This window comes from Acipenser ruthenus, chromosome 40 (genome assembly GCF_902713425.1).
Source record: "Acipenser ruthenus chromosome 40, fAciRut3.2 maternal haplotype, whole genome shotgun sequence".
NCBI lineage: Eukaryota > Metazoa > Chordata > Actinopteri > Acipenseriformes > Acipenseridae > Acipenser > Acipenser ruthenus.
The window spans coordinates 3024188-3046018 of NC_081228.1; the positions used below are offsets into that span (position 1 = coordinate 3024188).

General features: G+C 40.5%; 1 protein-coding gene across 2 annotated transcripts in view; it reads right to left on the reverse strand.

Moving 5' to 3' along the window:
- Nucleotides 1-17264, reverse strand: part of LOC117962903 (glutamate receptor ionotropic, kainate 4-like) — a 156663-nt gene extending 139399 nt beyond the window's left edge. For both annotated transcript variants that reach the window (XM_059010081.1, XM_059010080.1), the window contains exon 1: nucleotides 16849-17264. The gene's annotated coding sequence lies outside the window, so the exon portion shown is untranslated. The remainder of the gene's footprint in view (nucleotides 1-16848) is intronic.
- Nucleotides 17265-21831: the final 4567 nt, after the last annotated feature.

Sequence of the window (21831 nt, forward strand, 5' to 3'; positions counted from 1 at the left end):
ATTTTGCACAAATTGCAATCTCAGGATCGATCATACAGTATTGTACCATAAAAAAAGGGTCAATAAAATGCAATCTGCCGCCTGGACTGTGTGCCTGCCTGTCCCTCGACCTTGGGGATGGTCTCCATTGTACAGGTGAAAATAACACCCATACATTCCCAATTTGGCAGACTAACCACTCAACCATCCTTTTGTTCAAGAGAGTCTGTCTGCCATCTGCCTATATCCACCTGCCAAGAGCTGGCTGCAGGCTACAGCCTGCCCTGAACTAAGAGACAGCTCCACATAGCGTATCCCCTCATAGACAGGACACACCTCTCTTTCTAAAGCACAGAGCATCTGAACTAAGAGACAGCTCCACATAGCGTATCTCCTCATAGACAGGACACACCTCTCTTTCTAAAGCACAGAGCATCTGAACTAAGAGACAGCTCCACACAGCGTATCTCCTCATAGACAGGACACACCTCTCTTTCTAAAGCACAGCGCATCTGAACTAAGAGACAGCTCCACACAGCGTATCCCCTCATAGACAGGACACACCTCTCTTTCTAAAGCACAGAGAACCGCTTTGAACTCGTACATCAACTCTACTAATTGAGACAAGGCATCAACTCTACTAATTGAGACACAGCTTCCACATCATAATATTGTTTCATTGATTAAGTGGCAGGAATGAGTACAGTGTCTTTAAACCTACTGAAGGCATTTCACATGCAGTTCAGAAAACGTTAACTCACACACCATATACATAATGAATGGGCATCTTTACATTTTTTTAATGGTTATCCACATGTTTAAACTCTGTTCCTGGCTAAAAACTAAAAAAAAACGATTGTTATTCCTGAGCATATTTTGTCCTTAGTGAATTTTTCTTAAGGTTAGGAAAGAGACAACTGCAATTGGATTTAAAAGCCACTTATATCCGCTTGTCGTTTAACTTTATTTAACCTTTGCAGGCTATTTTGCATTTAATTTCACTGCAGTCTATTCAAATCAGACTATTTAAGTAGACCAAATGAACTGTAGCCTATTAGAGACCATTAACCATTAACATTAAGTATTACATTCTACTTATGCAAGTAAGGCTTCTGCCGCAAATGAAACAACACACTGATTACCGCTGTTTATATTTCGTATACTTCTTTTTAAATGCTATTAGGAGCTTCTTGTCAGGAATTAATACCTAAGCAATGTCATTACTTAAACAGTTCTCAGTTCACCTAATTTATGTAACTGGTTAGATATATATTAGTTTTATTATATGTAATTTACTGTTCTAATTTACTACTGAATTTTGAGATCTTTTTTAAAATAAATAGTTAACAGCATGTTGGTCTTATCAGAGGAGTCATTTAACACAGTTTTGGTACGAGAGCGCTGGCAGTAATACTAAATACAGGGGTGGAATACTAAAGGTTACTTTACACAGCCCTCATCAGGAGCAGATTAGGACCACAGACACGTTTTAAATCTGTGCTGCAGTTCCTCTTCCAGCTCAGCGCAGTCAGGCAAAATCATCTTGTTGGTTTATAGAAAACCATTATTAATACAGAGTGCGTAACGAACAGAGGAGCAAACAAGCAGGTGAGTGTGACCTAAATTAATCCTGAATATTCCCTTCTTGGAAGACGTGTCTGGGATCAAAGTCAGAATGCATTTTCCGAAGCTTCTTGTGTCAATCGCTGAGTAATCAGAAGATGCAATTTGCATATTTTTTTGATCAGTAAAGCGGTCGTGCTGCAAAAAGAGAAGCCACGTGGTTGGTTATTTAAAGACCATTTTATTTTTTTTGATGAAGTGTGCAATAATTCTGAGGGGTGTGGTTGCGTAAGTATTGAGTTTGGTACAGCTTGTGCCAATGGACTATTTTATTTCCTTGTTCTTAATCATAGCAGAGTAGTAATTATATATAAGGTACTAATAAAATAGGTAGGCACTTTATGTACAGCTTGTTATGCTTCTACCACAGGTATAACCTCTGAGAAAGAGAGAGAGAGTGGGTGAAGGAATGAGAGAAGCAGTGAGAGAGCAAGAATGCAAGTCTATGACAGGTAACCCTGTTCCAGTCGATCAAACACATATCCTGGATGAAGAAGCCAGTCAGCCCTGTAATGTGTCTGGACTGTGACGGTTGACTTAAATAAAGGGGCTGATGAACAGAGTCAGTCCTGTAGCTGGGGCTCTCGAAGGCTGGTGGAGAGTGGAGTCCAGCCTGTTTTATCCACGCTTACGTCTAATACGTCCAATCTGCAGCCCAGACCCCTCCCTTGAATGCCATGATCAGCATCAGCTGCTAGCGTCGGCTTAGATTGCTTTTCATAATGAATGGAAGTCTCTTGTGGAAAGATTAATTAGCACAGAATACAGTACTCACCCTTTATAACACTATAGTAGGAAGCCATAGTTACCGTGCTATTTGTGTTCCACCTTATAATGAGTATAAAAGGGCTACATTTTTATTCTGGCTTGTAACTGTTTGAGTAAACTGGCTTAGGGTTTCTTTCCTCCTGTTCATATCGAGGTGAGGGCCTCTTATCTACTGTCGGGTTGTCTTTAGTGAAGCCTTGATTGTTTCTGGGAGAGAGGGGAAATGAAATGACTTCAGAGCTCTGCTGTTTAGTGTGGAGCAGAGAACACATCAAAGAGAATCTTCTGCATGAGCCGCTTTCATTTAATCAGCTTGTAAAGTTCAGCCGGGATGGAAAAACCTGTCTGTTTAGAAATGTCATTTTCCCCTCCCAAGCCCGCCCACCATACCTCAGAGGAGCTGCAGAAAGGTGACACTGTCACGGGTTCAAAGGTCTTCCCTGTTTAAACTGAAGGGAGTCCATAATACCGCAATGCATTCACCTCGTATTCGGGCCTGTGCTTGTCTTTTATTTTGATCTAGTGGTTTATTCAAGTGCTTGAGCCGGGAGAGCTAAGTGTGAGAGAGAGGGAGAGGAGAGAGAAGAGAGTTCTAAATGTAATCACAATGTACAAAATGTCGAAAGAACAGGGGGAAAAAAACAACTTGGGACAAGCTATCTCAGTCATTCTTCATTGGTATTTCTTAACAAAAATCAGCAGAACAATCCAACAGATTGTGCTTATTGTGGGGTTCACAATTTTACTGTGAGGCCATCCGACCACATTCATTACTAGTAAAAATGACGAAATATTGCAAGAGATTTTGAGTAAATAAAATCACTTCTTTTTTCCTCCTTCCTGTGTGATTTTTTAGAATCATCTTGCTATGCCAGTTTGAGAATGTTAATTCTACTTTTTTCTTTCTTGCTTTTTTTTTCTGTCTGCGAGAGGCAGGCTCTCAATTATTGTAAATCTCACCCACGCAATTTAAACCTGCATGGACTTGCTGTGTTATAAGCAGGAGCTCATATAATATGCTGTCACACAATCTCAAAGCAAGGCCCTTACCATGTAACATATTTCTCATTGTTCTTAGAGACCTGAGTGGTGACAAGAGTCCTGCAGAATGGCTCCTCTTTATTTAACTGTTCAGAAATATGGATAGCCTTTTTGTTTTCTTGTGCGAAACTAAATGAAGGATTTGAAGGATTAGAAGACATCTCCTTGTTATAAATCGTATGAGTTCAGGTCACTGCACTGGGACTTGTAAACTCTTTTAGTGCTGGTGTTACACGCTGTTAGGTACTGACTGTATGATATGAATCTTGCAGTGCTACACAGTTGGAAAGTGCTCCATCAATCAAATTCGGTTTATAAAGTGACTTTCTTGACAAAGGCACCCCAAACCCCAAAATCCAAAAAGAAATCGCAAAATCGAACTTAAATGCACCACTGGAGAAAGCAACCATTACAGCAATTACCAGAATCCAATTGTGCACCATGCTGGCTAATAAGTGAGGCGGTATTCATTCTGTGCACTATGATAGACCCTTCTCCATAAAAAAAAAAAATTGTTTTTGTCACTAGTCTGGAATCAAGAACTTATCAGTGCAACAAACACACCATTTTCAAGACATCTCCCACAGTGTTTTTATTTGAACCATGAACATTAAGCATATTAATAGTGCCATCAGTTTGATTGGCACAAGAGTGCATCGTGCGGTTCAACATGCAGCCGAGTAATGAAAGGAACAAGTTCAAAAGAACATCAGTAGACAGAAACACGCTGGATATCAATCACTTGTAATGAAAAAACAATCTGTTTAAAAATTAAAAACAGGATTTGGTTTACAGAACCTGTACAGTAGGTGGTTCATACTTTAGGAATCCCTTTATAAAACACGAAGAGTGTTTATAACACATTTATAAAACCTTTGGTGATTCATGAATGACTGTTCATAACAGATCCTTAAATTAAAGCGTTACCAAAAATCACTGGGCTGCTTTCCAGCTGAATCGGATTAGGAGCTGGCGATGTCGGACACGCTGGTTGGCTGCTGGTGCTGCCAATCAATCATCTCCTCCAGCTCTTCCTGATGTGCCACCCACCAGGAAGCTTCTATAATTTATAACAGCTGTCACGGACAATTCACAGGACTGGGGCTGCTTTTCTTTCTTTTCACTCTTGCTGTATTAAATCTCTTGTGTGCTCGGCTTCTTTTTCTTTTCCAAGGGCTGCCTCCCTGCAGTAGAGTCTGAGATGGTTTACAAGCTCTTAATGAGGCATCTTAAATGGCCAGGACCCTCTAAGGAGAAGTGTAGCCATCACATGTCTGAGAGCACTGGCCTTCCTGTGCACTAATTGCCCGCTTGGAGGAGATTTGCAGGTCGGTGCGGTCAAAGCAACAAAAACAACTTTCTTTTTTGACAAACACAATAAAGGAGGAATTAATACAGTGCCCCCCCCCCCCCCCCCTCTCTCTCCGGCATTCTCATCCCGCTTTTATCCTCTGGTTTTGTAACTGATTCATTTATATGCTGATGATAACGTTTCCTTCTCGTTGCCTCACATTGCCAAGACAGCCGCCAATCGCACGGAAATCTGATTTCTACAATTCCAAATGTTTTTTTTTTCATTTAATAAGCCGACAGCGGAGGAACGAAAATACATCAACGGGACTCACTGTTTTCTGACAAGCAATTCTCCCACCTTTTCTGAATGACATATTCTAATGGGATGCCATTCTCTCCTTGGCAGGCAAAGTTAATTAAAAACGACAAATTGAATCAGGGTCTTTTATGGGTTCAATCGCTATTCATGGATGATGTGATTAGTTCTGTTTTATATATATATAAATATATATATATAGTGTATATAGTTAGACTTTGAGTGGTATATCTCATTATCTAAGTGTAACAGACACCGATTCTGTCTGGGGAGATGTCAGTGCAATGCCAGTAAACGGTGGGTACAGATTTTAACCACCGCAGGTCCAGCACCTACTACCTACATGTAAATCACACCTAGTTTACTCGTCATTGTAAACTGAGATTTATTAGAAACCTCAACACTTCCCTTCAACAACTGGACACTCCATTCCAGAGTATTTTTCAGACTGAAAGTCTCATTTTAAAACGAAACAGGAGGAAAACAAATCACTCAAAGGGTACAGAAAGGGATACAAAGGAGGCCTGCTAAGACAGAGTGAGATACGCAATGAAGAAGTCCAGACAGAATTACTGACCAGCTTTGTTCTTCTTCCTGTGCTTGGAAGACACGCTGCTGAGTCTCTGTATTAGTATTAGTCGTATTCGTTGTCTTGTTGAAATTGATAGACAGACAGGCAGTAGCATCGTAAATCTGCTGTGTCAAAGTGGAAGGCAGGATTCAAACCCACATTCCAGCCAAGCACCTACCTTTCAACTCCTTTCCTATCTCTCTGAATTCATTGCTCTCTCTCTCTCTCTCTCTCTCTGAGTGTTTCTGCTCACCTCAGTGATTCTCAATAAAGCAGTAATGAACCGCTTCCCAGCAGCAAAAACTAAGAGATGCTGATTGCTCCCCTGGGCAGCTAGTCAGCAAAAGGACAGCAACATTATTTACTAACATGGAGAGTTTGCAACAAAACAAAAAAGACAACTCTTGTTTTGTTTTGTTTTTTATGTCAGATGGACCACTACGGAACCAGGATGATGAGAGCTTTACAATCAGAGCTCTCAGTGCAAGCACTGCTTGATTCGTCTCACATTGTCAAAACAAAAGAGTGATGAGATGTCAACTCTGAGGGGTTTTGATAGTTCCGACTAATGAAACTTCAGCTCCATGCCTTACAGATGTGCACAATCCTGGTCCTTGGGGTACCCAGCACTCTAAATTAACCAAACCAATGCAACCTCCTCCTACTATAAGACTAGAAAACTTGAGATGATGAGGCAGCTGGCAGTGGCTTTAGTTCTGCACACTGGAACTGAATGCAACCAAATCATACGAAGCCTCAGAGTTCAACTGCGCACGGCTAAGCGGTTCTGCCAACACAAAAGGTCTAAAGATAATGAGAGGTGAGAAAACAGATTTTCCAACCTTAGCAAAAGCATGTTTAATTTCCCTGTCTCTGCAGCTCAGAATCCAGAGAGCTGCTTTAACAAGTGTGTAACGCAGGTCCTGTCAGCCTTGTCATGTGCACTGCTGAGCAGCGCCTTTCTCTGCCTACCTCTTCTTTAAAGAACATAATGAACTGGGAAATTCAGCAGGGACTCTCCCATTCCCAAACCAATGCCTGACCACTTGAATGAATACCGCTTTCATTAAGATGAGAACTTAATGGAGAAAAATGACACCAGAGCTGACTTGCAACAGCCTTATTCCTCGACAGAGTAATTCAGATTGAGCCTTGTGGATGGCTTTTAAATGATGTCATTGGAGTGACCGGTGGGCATGTGTGGCTCATTGGGTCTGCAAGTTCAAAGGCAGCTGAGGGACAACCTGAGGCCACCTGATCTGAATGATGATCTGAAAATACATTGGAGTTACTCTGGAACAAAAAGCACAGCAAATTGGTTCAAACCACACAAGATTGATGTAACTGTACAGTTGCACTGTGCTGCTACAAATCTTCAGTCTCAGTACAGCTATTCATAATGGTTTGTTTCTGCCTATGAAAGGCAGGTTGTAAGAGGAGATCTCGGGCTCATTCTCAAATGTAATTGGGTCTGCCGCTAGTTCCATCTGTAGCTGGCAATCCAATCTGCAACTGGACATTAAACAAGGAACAAAGACAGCCTGTATGTATGGTGGAGGGCCTAATTCTGTTCATTACAGTACTTGCTTGCTTTTTCAACATCTTGATAATCGCTATTTAATTTGGTTTATTTTACAGAAGGTTTAATGCTAAACCTCAGGCAAGTACGGTACAGCATTATAAAAAACACATCAAACCAGATGAAGCTTGGTAAATGCAGAGTATAGGCAAACAGCCAAACTATAAGGTCACGCTGATAAAAGAGGCAGCGTTTTTTAGTGGAAGCATTGCAGGCTTAGATAGAGCTCTCCTGCAGGAACCTTCTTCTCTCTAGCTCTCATCTGGTCCTCTCTTTGATACGAGCCTGCTATCAAGTGCACTTCTGTCATCAGGTTCACTGGCCTAACACTGTCATTGATATCAAGCTTTCTGTACACTTTCATCGTCTTGGCAACCAGGCAGCCAACCCAAGAACATCTCCCTAACCACCAGCCTCTGTGCTCAGAATGATGCCATTTACACGAAGCCACCAGAAGTGTCACTGTCAGCCGCACATGAAACGTCAATGGAGTACACTAGCTATACAGCTCAGTGCTGTGGCATCAATGGATCTCTATCATAGGGCACATGGTATTAGGGTGGTCTACGTTAGAATGGAGCAGTCAGCAGCAATAGATGGGTTGCAAACTATTGTTTTTTTCTTGTTTCACCGTGTTCCCTTTATTGTTTTGCTTTTGTTTCCCATTTTAACGCAGACGATTTTTACTGCACCCGACATAAATCTTCCACTCCAGTTCTATGCTGCCCATAGGAAACTATGTGGGGGCCAATTTCTTGTAAAATAGCAATTGAGTGCGGAGACGAAACCGAGTGCTTGTTTTGGAGCAGAATAAATAGGAGTGCGTTTTTTTGTTTTTTTTTTGTGCGGCTGAGCAAACTGTCAGATTTTGTGGAGAGTTGGCAAATGTTTTTTGTTTTTTTTTTGTACAAATTAGGTTTCTAGTTTTTTTTGAGGAGAATGTCTGATGGCTTCGCGATTCATCTTTTGAAAAGTTTTGAGAGTGTTAGTCGTACCTCCTGCTTGGTAAAGATTGAAAAGCTGTTCAAAGCAAAAAAGCAAACGCACGAAAGATAAAAACGACCCGCTCATAAGGGCAGTGAAGCTGTTACGGGGAAGGGAAATTGATTTTAAAACCTCACAGACTGCACCTCCATAGCAAAAACACACTTTCTTCCTGAGGCTGCACGTTCTCTTTTCCAAACACTGACTTTACACACTTCCCATTCTCATTACAGGATCTCTGTGTTAATGCTGCACCGGCTTAGCTGTCCTTGAAGCTAAGCTACTGTATCTCAGCACTGAGTTACATTAGACCAGATCAGAGTCGTATTCATTAGAGCATTACAAAGAAGATCCTGTGTATGGACGACGAAGCTGTAATGAGAGATTGAGAGGCACTGCCATGATCTGAAATGTAATATTAGATAGATAGATAGATAGATAGATAGATAGATAGATAGATAGATAGATAGATAGATAGATAGATAGCTAGACAGACACTGTACATACATTGAAAATATTGTATAGGGTTCTGTACGATCCAAGTTAATATCCACCCCAAGATCAGAATGGCAGCATGCGAGTGTCTTTGCTTTGTTAAACAAGAGTAAGAAGATCACTTTTAGAAATGTATCCCATCAGTTCAACCACCAAAACTTTGTCATTTTGGAATCTAAAAAATGTAATACCAATTGCCTTGTCGCATTTTACAAAAAGCACTATAAATATGTCAAGTACGAGCACTTATTTTGTGATTGTGGTCAATCCTGTATCTACTTTCATGTCTTTACTCCTTGTTGTCCCCTGACAAGGGTCCTGTAAACACCTTGATGAGACCAAGGAGCTGCAATGGAGACTGCAGATTTAATCCAACTTCAGAGACACCCCAGGGGGGGGTCATCTGTCACTTTGTCACTTCTGACAGGGAATATCAGGGGAACTGAGACAAGCTTCCAAAACGAGTAGCAAGCTTGATTGATCACCATCTGGAGCATATCGCTTAGCCTATTCCATGAGTGATACACGACAGTAACGGATGGAATAACTGTGAAAATGCTGCCGATTGCACTAAATCAAATGCCAAACCTTCATTTTCAAAGTAGAGATTCCCCATCTAAGCCCAAACTAGATATGCACAGCCAGTTAATTCACAAGCCTGACCATCTGGGGGTCTGGGTTAAACTCCAGCGCCACCAGGGGGCAGCAGTGACCTTGACCCTCTGCTTCAGCACTGGTCCTGAGCGACTGTAAACCATTGGAGATGGTGGCGGTTCAAGGTAGGGTAAAAGGATTAAAGGGGAAAATAAAATAAATTTCGATCCTGAACTACCTCTAGCCTCTACAATGACTGCATTTCTAAAATGTTGTGGAGGGATGAAGGGGGTGGTCTGAGAACGATACATCTTCTATTGCTCACGCTGAGGTATTGATTTGTTTTATTTTTAGTTCGTTATTGGCTTCTAAAAACAACTGGCTGTACTTAATGATGTCATGCAGCAGTGTGTCTCTCACTGTGGGAAGTGCACCATCGTGAGCGCGCTTGTATCTGTGTGTGTGTGTGTGCGTGTGTCTGTGTGTGTGTATGTGTGGGTCTGCCTGCCTGCCCGTAACAGTTATCCACTGTGATCTGCATGAAAAAAGGAGTCAGCATTTTTTACTGATAATAGCTTCAAATTAATAAATAAGCTGCCCAGGGCCGCGTGGTCCTCCAACGCTGTAGCTCTGAGGTGGCTGCATGGCGGGCCTGCAGAGTGAAAAGAAGCAGACGGCTGATGGCACATGTCTCAGAGGACACGTGTGTCTGTCTTCGTCTCTCCCGAGTCAGAGCGGGGGTGGCAGTGGTGAGCCGGGTTGAAATAAAAAATAATTGTGCTTTCCAAATTGGGGAGAAAATCAGAAAAAAATAATTGGCAATTCCAAATTTAAAAAAAAAAAAAGTTACACTAATGAGATCAGAAAAGGTTTTGTTTTTTTTAAATCATTGTCTATTTAACATTGTAGGTTATGCAAATAGAAATATCAGAACAATCAATTACGTTTAAAATGAAATTGCAAGCATACACGCAGACAGGCGGCAGATTCAGTAATTAATGAGGGTTCTGTAAAAATGATCCTCTAGTGATTGCACAGTAAACTTAATAGTTGGTCATTAAATACCCCCGTCTCTGAGAGACATGACAGAATATTTTTTATGTCGTTTCACAGAGCTATTAGATACGGTTATCCAAACGTTCTCCATTAATGAATCCCAGAGGAAACCACAAACTCAACGCGTTAGAAAAAAGCTACTACTGGGATGAACAAACAATTAACGAAAAAGAAAGCATACAATACGAGCATACGATACAAATTTACACTCTGCACCTCACCCTTACACTCAAGGGAGAAAGGGAGCCACCTCGCACCCTGGGGAAACGGCTAATTTATAGTTTAATGTCAACCATTCCCTCGATACAACCAATAAAATATCAACTGGTCCATCTGCCCTAACAAGCTCTGCTCTCAAATTCTCTACGACTCTGCAGCCCAATTTAATCCCTGATTGACAGCGTCGACAGACAGAAACACTTCATTAGACTTCTCTAAGACAGCCTCTGATGGAGTTTTTTTTTTCATTTGCTTCTCTTTAATTCAAATGCAGGGGTGCTCAAACTTGGGAATCGTAAAGCCATTCCAGTCTAGATTTTTCTTCTGAACGGGTAAGAGTATGCGTTTTACATTTAAACATTAACCTTAGATATGAGGAGACTGGAACTCATTGAGACATGGGTACAACCTCCCCAAACTCTACTGGGGTACATCAAACTCTTTATATGGGCTGTGCTGGCAGCTGCACTTCAATGGGAAATGCAGTCTCTTCCATCCGTGTTAACACAACCACATATTAGGTTAAGGTGTATGCATTCACTGCAGAATGAAATCAGTCTTTGGTCAATGATGCGCCGCTTTCCTGCCAGCGCTGCAGAGTGATTTGCTTCCCAGTTGACCTTTCAGTTCAATCTGGCCCCTATCAATAACACTGTGTACAGTACAATTTCAGCTTCACTAGTATGTAAACCAACACCTTGGTGCATTAACCGATACAGCAGTGCAACTCATCAAGTAGAGAGGTTTTCAAATTGTATTTAAATATCGCAGCTCTGACAGAGAGCTGAAGGAAAGCTCTGCTATCCAGGAGCTCAATGGGAGAATGCTGTATCACAGCAGGCTGTACAAGTTTAAACAGCAAACAGTGACACTGAAATAATGAAATACTGAAGAACATGTCTGTAACAGTGACCAGAGTTGCCCATCCCTGGCTGTATACCGTATGTATTGCAGAACTTCTGTGAAGCCAGGCATTTAACCAAACGACTAATCAATGCCAGGGTTTTGATTGAATTGACTCCACATTGTATATAGCTGTTGTAGTTATTTGGTCAACAGCAACCAAGAAGGGGAGTGAATAGGGGAGAAATCTAGCATTGAATAGCTTTTTCTTATTGTACGCCAGCCATCCCCATTGTGGAATAACCACAGTATCATGGTGTGTGTGTGTGTGTGTGTGTGTATATATATATATACGCACACACACACATACACACATGAATATATGATCCATTCCGAGCATAGGAAACCTTGGCATCTTCTCTCCATGTCTTTGTTCTAACCACAGCTTTGATTATTCAATTGAGCAGCTCCTTCAGCACTTTTAAAGATACTTTATAAATCTGTACAGGACTGTACCTGAAGGACTGGACCTGTTTTACAAAGAGCTCCACAACTTTGAGCTCTAATCACAAGCCTCTTTCTTTCTTGTAATGCTCACAATCTGGTCTGTGGCACCTGAGAGGGAATGGCAGGGCCTGGAGTGAGGTGTGATCATTAGCCCCACCTGACTGTGGTCACAGTGCTTGGAAATTCTGGTCTGTGATTGGTTAAAACCTCATCACAGGAGCAAAAATAGATTTAACTATTGCATTCACACCCTTACACCACCGGGCAATAGTCTCCATCTGTCATGTGATTGGTTCACATCACGGTCAGTCCCGCCCCTTTTCAAAGGAACACCCTCCACCTCCACTCCAACAACAAGACAAAATGGCTGAATGAAAAAACTGCTGAACAGCGATTCTGTGACCTAACACAAAATGAATTACAAAACATATTAGAAAAGAAAGAAAAAAACTTGCGGTATGAACTTCAAAAAAGATTTTCTGTTATTTATTTATGTTATTTACTTATTTACTTATGCTGTATCAGCTATATTTAAACAAAATACTGTAAAGACATAAATATTTGCAACCAAAATATTTGGCGAATCACACCCATAAAACCTATTGTGCTGCAGAAATGTGGGTGACCTGTTGCACTGGTAGTAGTATATTACTTCATTATATGTAAAGATATGCCAAAAATGTTTACTTTTTTTTCCATACGCGAAAATATGTGTAATAAACGGCTTGCAAATATTTATGGCTTTACAGTATATGAAGTCATATTTACTATCCAACCTTGCCTCTCATTATTTTCTTGACTGACTCATATATTAAATATGTTCTGCAGACTCAGCTAATAGTGGAAAATCAAATGAAAATCTCCACAATCTCCATACCACTGTAAATGAACACATCAAAGAGGAGGGTAGAAAACTCTGAATGTCAAAAACGAGCTCTTGACAAGTCTCTTAAATCTCTTACAGGTTTAATATTTTAAATAAATACAAATTAATAACCTGAACACACACGTAATGAACAAATCAGGGCCTTCAAATACCTGTAATATTAGCGAGGAAATCACAGCAGAACCTCAGTGACTTGCCAAACCCAATTAGCATTGGATCCAACAAACTGTAATAGCAGCCTGCAGTATAATAATACCCTTTTTAACAGCGTTCTCAATGAGAAACCCGTTTGCTTTCAGTTTAATGGGGCTTTCTAATGAAAATGTACATCTGAGCGCAGTTTGTGTAGAACAGAATTCTATTAAAGCACACCAGCAACATATGGATAGCATACCAAATACCATGTCCTTATACAGTACAGGGCAATACAATTTACATTGTTACAGCTCCTCATTGGTAAGCTGAACTGCTGCAAGAGCCATAGAGAGCAGGCCAGGGCAAACACATCGGTAACTCTTAAAAAGGAATGGGAATTCATGCATGTCCCTCAGTGCCCGGCTGTCATAGCTTACAAAAATGTCATTTTACAGTGCAGCGGTTTTTAGGGTCCCTGTTAAAAAATAGGGACCCTTAGACGATGATCGTGTCTGTCCATGGTGAACACGGTAACTGGCTGATTGATCTTCACTAAACATGTATCACACTCCTAGCCTTTTATATGCTTTATGCTTTTGGTTATTATCCAATAAGCTCTTGATTGTATACAGGTGCTGCATGATTTTTGAGTTGAAAAGCTGTCTCAAACTGTCCTGGTTGTACATGGAGTCTTATGGTAACCCTATGCAGCTTTATGGCGTGTAAATAACTACGGACACTACATCTGCACTTTTTGAAATAACTGAAGGGGTCAGGACTGCATTATTATCCTGCTGTAAATTTCTTTTGATTGATAGAATACTGTCGATTGATTAATCATTCAGGTAACACTCGTGTTGCCTATGAGTTCGTGACTTCAATATTTCAACGTGGCCATGCTGCATATAAAACGCGGCTCTGTGAATTCCAGAACAGCAACAACTTTAAGAAGTCTTGGGAAAATCACATCCACTATTCAAAGTTCAATCACATTAGGAATGATCTCATATGCCTAAGTAGCTGGAAAAGCCAGGCAACATTAAGCACAGTGCAGTGGCCATGCTTCACATGTTAACCTTGCAGCAAGCATAAAGAGGGCCATCTCCCACTTCCAATCCATCAACTGATCGACTGGTCAACAGTTTCAAGCAGCATGCTACAATATGTATTGCCAGCTTCGGCATTCTGTAACATACACAATCTGGGGAGTATAACATGCAGTCTATATAGAGGGATTATATACTGGTTAAGCAATATACTGTGGCATGCTGTGCACAGCACACTAGAGTAATATTATTATTATTATTATTTATTTCTTAGCAGACGCCCTTATCCAGGGCGACTTACAATTGTTACAAGATATCACATTATACATTATTTCACATTATACAGATACCACATTATTTTTACATACAATTACCCATTTATACAGCTTGGTTTTTACTGGAGCAATCTAGGTAAAGTACCTTGCTCAAGGGTACAACAGCAGTGTCCTCCACCTGGGACTGAACCCACGACCCTCCGGTCAAGAGTCCAGAGCCCTAACCACTACTCCACACTGCTGCCCCACTACTCCACACTGCTGCCCCGTAATAGCATGTCATACAGTACACAGGTACTATTGTAACACCAAACAGTGTCAAAGTAGAGGAAAGAGAGGTTATAATGTATAGTTTACAATGGTGATATATGCTAGTCCAGCATATGGGTGTGTGTTATACATGTTATATATACATGTTAGAAACAGGGTGCTCAATATATATTTAAAAAATGACTGTATGACCACCCCCTTAAACCAATGTATTCTGACACTGGGTGTATACGCTAACCTCATCCATAACTTATAAGAATCAATCATAAAATCGGAATTACGCTAAATAAAAATCAAGAACACAAACATTCCGGTCAATACCTTCATCAGGGTCACACAATACCCAGAGCCCCCAAATAAATACCAGTTGGACGGATATATTTAGGAAGGTCCTCCTTCACTGTACTGGCCACAGCAGCCACAATAAAAAAACAATGCCTTTGTCAAGTGTAACATATTTATAATATCTTTTTGATTGCTTAAGAATTGCGCTTTATTGGAATCTGAACAGCAGACATTAAGATTGGTGCAATGGAGGGGCATGCTAACCGGAGATGACTACAGGGGAATGCATGTGAAATTGCCTTGGCTTGTCCCCTGATGCCTCTTGCTAAAAGTCAATTTCAAGTCTTTAATGAATAGAGCAATGCAGCTAACAGTTAGCAAGCAGGCCTCTAGACTTAATACAGACCTCCCCGCTGAGGCCTCTGAGCATGGCCTAGAGTTTGTAGATAGGGCAAAGAAGCAACAACTTACCAACTGACTTACTTCTACTTACTAATATACAGTGTGCCTCTAGCCCTCGATTGAGGGGAGTGTCACTTCACCTACTTGTACAGCTGAGTTACCCTGGTGATTACCAGTACATTGAAATACTTGACATGCAAGCCTAGCAGTATTAACAAGGACTGTTTTACTGCATGGCTCAGATCTTTTCTGCTCAATTGCTCACTCAAAGGAAATTGGACTTGATTGAGCTACACTGAGTGTCATTCATCCTACACAGCAGGTCAATAATTAACATTTAACAGGATCAAAAACATCCAAAGCCAACCTCTCCATTTGTACATAAATTCTTCAGATAGCAGGGATGGAAATAACTCCCATTGCACTGCAGTTTGATCCATTCCTGGTTTCACTGTGAGTTTAATGAGACACACCTGAGCTTGTTACCGATACACTGTGGTTAATCAAGCTGGTAGTAAAACCTGGAATGGGTGAATCCTTGGATAGCATGTTAGAAATATCTCGGTAGACTGATGTTGTTTAAGTTAATTTTTCTTCTCTATTAAGTATTTCTAGTGATTGATGGTTGGGTCCCGATTGTCCTGTTTGCTGTTTTTGAATATACAGTACACACAGTAGAGAGAGAGAGAGAGAGAGAGAGAGAGAGAGAGAGAGAGAGAGAGAGAGAGAGAGAGAGAGAATTTTAATAATAATAATAAGAAGAATATTTTTCCCATTCAGGGAGGCATTACCCAAGAATAGCAATAACAGTGATATTTGTGTGTGTGTGTGCGTGTGTGCACGTGTGTGCGTGTGCGTGTGCGTGTGTGCGTGTGTGTGTTATTGTAATTAGAAATAACAGTTAAATAAACAACAATAAAACGTGTCTTAGACCCGCATGAATTAGCGTTGAGGTTTATTCCCATTCATTTGCTAATGTAATTTTGCGGCGGACAGTATTGGGTTTCTGTTGTATAAACACTACCTCGCTGTTTAAAACAACATCTACACTAAATTAACCTGCCTTGCATACGATATCCATCCGCGCCTGATATATCAAATCCACTGGGAAGACTTCAAATGATTACTGTAGGCTACTACATGCGGGTACAGTTTTGCTTTAACTTATGCAGTGCCAGTTCAAAGCGTGGCATGCATTCAGCGCCCGGTGCATGAGGAACGTGGATATTTTCAACAGAAATGCATGCACATATCACACAAAAAAACAATGACATTATTATATCACCGGCAAAGCCTGTCCGCCAGGAACAACATAGAGAACATAACAAATATAAAATTAAAAACAACTCGTCAAACAACGTGCTTTTTTAATGGAAATCGATACCTGGTAAAGGATATTGCATTATAAAACCTGGAGTATAGCTCACGTACAGTATTACTAGTACAACTCGAAACGCGGGGTCTCCACTGAGTGCAACAAATTAACCCCCCAAACGCTAAACACCACCGGGAAGCCTGGGGTCTGTCCTTAACAACCCCCGCCCCTACAAGTTTTACCAACTGCAGCTGTTTATAAAAGCAACATTAAAATGCAGTAGCATTGCTCCCACCCACCCACCAAGAAACAGATCAACAGTTGAAGGCTGCCCAAAAAGACTGTAGCATCGCCGTTTCATTTTACCTGAATTTGAAACAACGGTTGTGTATTCCAATCCCCCATCTACTCCGCTTCTTGCGTTAAAAAAAGTTCTCCAAATTGGCCTTGAAAATATATACATATATATAAAAAAAATATATATCTGATATGTTAATTATCAGAGTTGATGCAGTGCCTGTCGACTCATCCTGCGCTGCGCTTTCACATCTTGCTGTAATGTACAAGATATCTTTATATACGGTAGCGTATGTAGAGATCAAATAGTAAAATAATAATTACAATCAAAGCTGGTTTATAGACGCATAAAAAGCACACCGGTGAAAGAATTTCAAATGATCCTTCAGATAGATATCCAGGATAGAGCGGTCCCAGCTTGCTGTACACGTCTGACGGTGCAAATCCGTAATTTCAAAGGAGAGTTTTACAGTGATAATGAAGAAGACTAAAAAAAAAAATACCAAAAAAAAAAAAAAAAAAAAAAGATTATATGCAGTGCTCCTCAAAAAGCAAAGCGGTCTGCATCCTTTCGCTCCTCCTGCCGGATAAAATGCTTAGCACAGCTACAGACTGGAAGATACGACAAGGCGAAGCAAGGCAAGACAAGGAATACATACATACTTACATACATACATAAATAAATAAATATATAAATAAATAACGCGCACGGCTTCCCTTCTTCTTAATAAGTCGAAAGCACACTCCGCACACACAGGTACAATTAGAAATACCGCGTCTAATAGATTCGGATGCTACACCCTCACACTGACTGAAGAGCAGAATTAGAATATGCGGCTCGCATATCGACCTCCTGTGTTACCCCCTGCTGCTTGTAAAACACACAGCTCGAAGTGTATTTGAAAATAATTACAGGCAATCATACAATCAAATCATTGCATTCACTGCGTTTCTATAGACCCAGTGTCCAGACGTACTATGAATAAATACAGTACATGTCTAACCGTGATTGAAATCATTTCTGTAATCTTGAGATTGGGGATTACACTATTTTAGTAGTCACTAAGACATCAGTTAAATCATTCTCCAGTTCCCAAATCTTACTGGTCAAGTGTACAAGCTCGTGTTTAAGTTGGGAGGAGCCGTTTCTTTACAATTTCCACTTTAGTCTGAATTTCTGAGACCTGGATTATCAACGAATGACAGCTAACAGAAAACTGTCGCAAAGTCATAAAGTTGCAAACACAAAATGACTAGTCAACCACCAAACCCGACTTATATAAAACATGAAGATCAGACACTGAATTAGACCCGCTTATTTCCATTCCTAATAATCATATCTTTATTTTTATATAGCGCCTTTCATAGTGGTCCACCATCACAAATGTAGGCTGTGAACTCCACATTATATGCAGTCACTTACAATAGGACATTGATTTAACATCTCATCCGCAGGATGGAGCACAAGGAGGTTAAGTGACTTGCTCACAGTGAGTCAGTCAGTGGCAGAGGCAGGACTTTAACCACTGGAACACACTGCCTGCTAAAATGTAAGGTCCAGATATTGTATTATTACAGTATCCATGCAATACATGTTGCAGACAACTTATGAACACCCCCCATCCCTGATGTGTTTGTAACTCTGTGTCTGATGCAAATGCAAACCTCGAATGTCGAGTGTACAAAATGCGTTTCATGATTTGTAGTACTCGACATTCGAGGTTTGCATGTCGAGGAGCCGATTCAAACTACTGCTATATGGAGTTCTAATTACCCTCAACCGAGACCAGAACGAACTCCCCAGAGTAATTTAAAACCCCAGTTGGACTCTACATTGATTTTCTTATTGCGTTTGTGTCAAAACTAGGATGTACTAATGAACCCAAGGGCTGTAAATTACAATCGGAGCTTTAGTGAGGATGCACTGACTCTCATCGTAAGTATCTTTAGCATCGATAACCCCACACCACAGAATAACTTAATTATACATGGGTGTTTATACAAAAATACAAGCAATTAATGATTAGTTCACAGACAACTTACCGTTTAGTAAAAAGCAAAAAAAACCATTTCGGCGCTGATCAGTTCGCAAAATGAAGTCGTTAAGTAGATGTTGTTTATTTTCATCGGTGCTTTTGCATGTGCAGAACTGCCAAGTGACAGTGGTTCTTGGCTCATACATCATGGTTCACAAGTAATTTTGTAGTCTTCTTTTCTTGTTATGCAGACTAACAACACACTACCATAATACTGAATACAAAAATAAAACACACAAACATAATATTGAACATGGAAACGACTAAAGTGGACTTGACACAATCTGACCCTTTATCACTTTGGCCCTGAGTATCAAGTGTCAAAGTGCATTTAAGGGGTTGAAGGTTAAGGTTTGCTGTTATTGTAGACATGTTCTGTTTAGCTGACAGCACAACAGGCTTGACATAACAGTGGCAAGTAACCATATCTACGGTAATGCGAGATAGCTAAGGGTCCACCGTGCTCTCTTAGAAAGGACTGGAGTGTCACAGAGTCACATAGTGAGAGGGTAGAACACAGCCGTCTATTCCAGTATCCTCTCTTGTACCTCCGCTCTCCCACAGAAAAAGGTATTGATAGTCACTGTCTTTCTCTGGACTTGATTGCAGATGCATGTGCAGTCTATGTAACTGCATACAATAAACTGCTTGTGTTTTCTGTATACTGGACATGGCTTGTATTTGTGATTGATCCCTATCGCGTGGAGCCACTGTGTTATTGCTAATTACTCATTAAGACCATCCCTCATCTCATGTAGGGGCTTCCATTGACAAAGCTAATAACAGAGGAGTCTAATGTAATTACCTTCAAGTCATTTCAAAGACATGCGTTCAGTTGCGACTGCTGTTGACAGCACTGTAGGTCTAAGAATTGTTTAGCACCATGCTGTGCTGTTATGTGAGGTTCATTAAGGGCCCGTGTCACAACTCCTTGGTCCAGGTTCAGCCCAATGTTCATTCTCATCGGGACCTGTTTGAAGAGGGAGGAGAGGACGAGTACGGGAACACCCTGCTCCTCCAGAATGGGAATTTTCCCAGTGAAATGTAATTCCCCTGGATTTATTTCCAGCCCGTCGTCCTGTGAGCCCAGCCGTCAGCCCCTCACAACCTTGGGATCTCTCCGGCTGGAGCGTAATCCACAGTTCATTTCCAATACATTAATGAGTGCTAACAGAAACAAGAACAAAACGTAATGCAATTCATTTAAACACACACGCCCGGCACAAGCAGAATACAAATCCACACATCTGTTTAAACACATCGTGTCTATTAAACAATTTGATTAGGAGTTTAATCACGGGTTTCATTTTCCTTCACATTCACTTACTAACCTTTGTACAGGATTATTAAACAGATCTGAAACAGATATCTTGCATTATGCTGTGGGTGTGTTATAAAGAAGAGGCATTTTCAATGCAATGCCGGGTTTTAAACATATTATTGCAGATGTCATGCTATGCATGCACCATGTGATATGGTCTATTTCAATGATTCGATACATGATTGATCCCCTTATTAACATCACTGTATAGAAATAGTGGAAGCATCTTGTGATAAGGGTGCTGGATGTTGGTCCATTGCTGGTCAGATAACTGTACACACCCTGGTGTGTTAAAGCTCTATTCACGTGCTTGGGTTTGCCTCCCATGTTAGAAGATGTTTCCTCCTGGAAGGTTGTTGGCTAGTCCATGGACAGTGAGGATTGAACTGCATTTAGGCTTTCCGTTGATCAACACAAGCTTGGTTATGAGACATTACAGTTGACATATATATATATATAGAGAGAGAGAGAGAGAGAGAGAGAGAGAGAGAGAGAGAGAGAGAGGAGATAAAGAAGAGTCTGTTGTTTTTATTAAATTCATATAGACTGTCCTTCAGTCCCTTGCAGGGCTGAACTTTTAAACAGAGACAGTGGATAGCGCAGAGATAAAACTGGATTGAAATTAAAATAGTGGAGATGGTCAGAGTGATGCCAGCAGAGCCAGTATAAGATATACAGTGTATTATAACTGCCAGCCCTGCAGGCACAGCCTGGCTTATCCAATCCGCTGCTGTTATTATAGTAAAGGTTAAGCCTCAACCTTGCGTTAAGTAAATGTATTTATTAAATCAAACGTGCAGCCCACTCTGCGCAGAGCCAGCACTTATTCCAACAATGCTGGAAATGATTGGATTTTGAGGCACGAACAGTAACAAGACAAAGAGGCTGGTTTAATAAAAGGAGCAACAGAAGGCTCCTGTTTAAATGAAATTTGAGATGTGCTTTCTTTATTTTTTTCAATGTGTAGGCTGCTGTGTATAGCAGCAGCTTGCTTTTCTTTGTTCCATGTCATGCAAGATATTTATTATTGTTCATTTCTTTCTGATGCACTAAACGGATTCTGACCGGTCCATGAGATGAGGTTCTAACCTCTCCTTTGCTGTTTTATGATGATAGCAATTGTTCCGAATCATCAGTTCTTTACTGAGATTGGAATCACATGAATTCTTAGAACCAGTTATACTGAGCAATGGAGAAAAACAATACAAAAAAAAAAACCTCAATATCAGAACTGAACTTGCAAGTATTCAGAATTATTATATTATATATATATATATATATATATATATATATATATATATAGAGCATTGACTAAACATTAAAGGACATGATAGCGAGTAAGAATCTACCCTTTTTTATGTATCTCCTCTGATAAAATACATTTTGAATGGGTTAATATGAAAAAAAAAGTCAAACCTGTTCACAGTATGCCACCTACTTGAGATAGCAAGTATAACCACCAAACTGCAGACACATACAGTACACAAATAAAGTGCAAAAAGCGTGATAATAAAAACACAGAAAAGCCGCTGCACAGACAACAGGATCAGCGATAGCACTGTTGATGTTAATTAAAAGATGAGCAAGTATTTGAAGCACTGGCTATTGCTTCTTTGATGATGTGTGCATCAGTCTATATTTACATAAAATAACAAACTAGGTTAAGTCCAGGCATCTGTTGTTCCACCAACCTTA